The sequence below is a fragment of the Nycticebus coucang genome, chromosome 6, assembly GCF_027406575.1.
Source record: "Nycticebus coucang isolate mNycCou1 chromosome 6, mNycCou1.pri, whole genome shotgun sequence".
In the NCBI taxonomy this organism is placed as follows: Eukaryota; Metazoa; Chordata; class Mammalia; order Primates; family Lorisidae; genus Nycticebus; species Nycticebus coucang.
In genome coordinates this window covers 129,120,874-129,124,376 of record NC_069785.1, presented here as the reverse complement: position 1 = coordinate 129,124,376, position 3,503 = coordinate 129,120,874, and positions in this window count along the sequence as shown.

Below are 3,503 nucleotides of genomic sequence, written 5' to 3'. Positions count from 1 at the left end.
TGTGATGAGCCTTTCTTTTATCATTATCTTATATTCCTTTTCATTTTTCCTCTAAATGAAGTGACTCTGGGCAAGTATAATGATAATTTAGTCACTTCTGCATCCTGCTCCCTCCTTCCTAGGGACCTCTAGCTTCCAGATTGTTTTCATAAATACTTTCCACCACCATTGGCATCCTAAATAGTTTGGCCGTTTGAGAGCAGAGCTTTCATATTGGGTGATATGGTCCCCAAAGCTCATTCAATCTCATCTTTAATAGACCAAAGCCCCTACTTTTGACTAGTTACATCAGAGCAGGTACGTTCTTTGCTAAGCATCCCACAGTGTTGGCTTTTATTGAATAAAACTGTTCTAGATACATGGTCACCTTGCTTATCTATCTTTTGACTGTGTTGGCTGGAAGGAATTTAATAGTAACTCTTCTTAGTGAGATCGCAGTATCTGGAATATTTAAATTAATAATAGCTTATTTTATTTTTGTGACACTTTACTCAAGCCATGTATACATCCTTATCAACCACAAATTATTCAACGTGTGCTATCACAGTGCTCACGGTAACTCATTGAGATAAATTGTGTATATATATATACACACACACAGATAAACACAAAAAACTACATAATATTAAGGATTCTGCCGGTCATACATATTCTGTTAGACTTGTTGATCCTTTTTAAGGACTCTGATCCTTTGACCCCTTTATTTTCTTCTCATTTGTTATAGCTATTGGATTCTCTCAGCTATAGTCAATATCTGATCTCAATATTATATAAGCTCACGCAACATAATAATTGCCTCACTTACTGAAACTACTTAATATGGACAGGCAGCAAGTAAATTCTTATAGCAACTCGGCAAGGTAGGTGGTATTATCTGTATCTTACAGACAAAGGGACTGAGATTCGGAGAGGTGGTAACCATCTGAGCCAGAATTGGCTCTGACTTTAAGCCTATATTCTTTTCACTACACTACTCTGCCTCTCAATTGAAAGGCCTATTAGGGTTTTTTTTTTTTTTGCAGTTTTTGGCCAGGACTGGGTTTGAACCCGCCTCCTCCAGCATATGGGGCCGGCGCCCTACTCCTTTGAGCCACAGACGTTGCCCAGGAAATTTAATCTTTTAAAAGATTGAATAATTTGGATAATCATAATTTCTCCTAATATCCCAACTTCTACCCCTTCATTCAAGGCCAAAAAATTATGCTGTTCCCTGTTTAATAAGACAGAAGTGGGAGGAGAGAAATGTGTTCAAAGAGTGACACTTGAGCATATGAGGAGGAGTAAAATTGGGGGGTTCTGTTGGCTCTAGGCTTGTTCATATGGCATTTGTCCTCACAGGCTTTTTCAAGCCCTCAGGTCCTTCTGTCCTTTTGAAAAAACCCAGGGAGAACATTTGTTTCCTTGTCTAAAAGGCCCTAAACAGCCTTAGGCATATGCCCTCATGGTAGTATGGCCGCTGTGGTGTGCCACCAAGTAGCTGGGAGCTACCCAAGATGCCCTGCGGGTGGCGAGTGAAACTTGCTAGCAGTGGGGGCTGGTATTTCATGTGTAAAATGGCTCCTTTCCCACAAATGTCTGACATCAAACCATCATGAGCATTTTTGACAAATTACAGGGCTGTTCATCTAAGAAGCGAGGGTCTTTCCCTTCAGTTCTTGGTTTAGTAGCTCCTCCTTGCCCTCCTATTTCCTTCAGACAGAGTGCATATCCTGCAGGGTTCGAGGGGGCCCTGTGTGGACAGGTGCAGACAATAAGACACTGTGAGAAGGTGAGTCGAGCGTAGTAAGGCTGTGTGGCTGAGTGAAAGGACAACGAAACCATAATATCCCTCTTAGTCACTCCCTCAAGCAGCAGGAAGCAAAGAGGTGACCCAGCTCACCTGCAGGAGCAAGTGAGGGAGAGTTCCAGCATTGGTAGGAGTGTTTCGGCTGCCATCCTGGCCTCTGAACAGGGAGGGGTACATGTCTGGAATTCACAGGCAGTAGCAGGGACAAGGCAAAGACTGTTTGGGGACTGCCCTTGCTCCCAGCTACGCGGTGGCACACCGGAACAGCCATACTACCATGAGGGGATATCCTTTCTTTTTGAGAGTTCCAGCACCAGGCAAGTATGGCCCCCCCGAGAGGCAGGATCACAGCTTCTCCAGAGTCCTTAACTTCTATCTGAAATGGAAGGACAGATGTCCCACACTCCTGCAGTCTGCACAGCACCTGGAAGCTCTGGAGAGGGTCTCTTCCATTCCTCCGGTGGTGTCCACCTGTTCCTCCCATGGAGCATCATGTAACTTCAGCTGCCTTGGCTCATTTTGTTCCAAGTTTATAAACTGCCCTTTAGGCCCTTAGAAGTAAGTAGCTCTCTTCCTGGCTGTATCAGCTCATTCCTCTAGTTTATTTTCTACCTCTTAAAAGGGGGTACCTTAACCTGGGGTACCGGGCACTGTCGCCTGCAGAGCTGGTCCTTCATACATTCTGGAACAACAGATGTCTCCTGGGATGGTGCAAACAAAGATAGGAAGTCGCCCAACCCAGGTCTATAATAGCCACCTAGGAGACTTGTGAGAATTCAATGAATGCACGTGGGGCACGGCGTCGTGTGAGTAAGGATTTGATTAAGGGACCTGCTGTCAGCAATACCCCTGCTCCGGCATTTACCTCTCTGCACCCTACCTCGTCTACTGATTGGTTCCTCCCTCCTGTCCTTGGCTTGTTGCCCTCTTCATTCCTGCCACTAGACCTATGCCCCTGACTGCCTGGGATTACCAGAGGGTTTACAACTCTGCTTACCCTCTTTTTAGCTTGACTACAGGGCTAGTAGCAGCCAAGCCCATTATTCTGGTTCCTAACACGTTTGGTGGAGTTGGCACACCACATCCCTGACCTTGCTCCTAGAGCGTAGGCACTCCTAGGAGTGAGGGGCAGGGTGGAGTCGGGGCTGAACCCCATTTGCACAGACACATTTTATGTTCTTTTAGTAACTTTTTTCTCCAGGCAAATACTTCCTTTTCCATCCCCCAATAGTTTTACCCTTGGGTTCATACACCAGGATCTCACAGTATCTCCTTGTATGTGAAAATAGGCCCTGAAATCTTCGACTATCTAGAGGCAGGGAGGTCCCTAAGTAGTAACTCCTTCTGGCCTTTCCTGCCGCCTGGCTGCTCACCTCCAGAAAGGAGAAGGGGAATAGTGGGGTCTGGCTGGCTCATCCCTGAGCAGCGGGAAACCCTAGCCTGAGGTTGGGAGGTGTGTTTGGGGCTAAATATGGTCCCTCCCTCCCTGAAAAGCCGCCTGCCCCCCAATGGAGAACGCACTCAGATCAGTGTGAGGTGGGCGACCACTGGGGCTCTAGCATTTGCGCCTCAGTGTCCCAGTTCTGTGTCAGGGGCCCCTGTTCCTCAGGATAGGAAGCACTGTGGGGACAGCTGTGTGCAGGGGCGAACGTCACACAGAACGGACAATGTCTGGGATAGCTACTTTCATTTCCTCCCAGGGCCGTGAGGCAGAGAG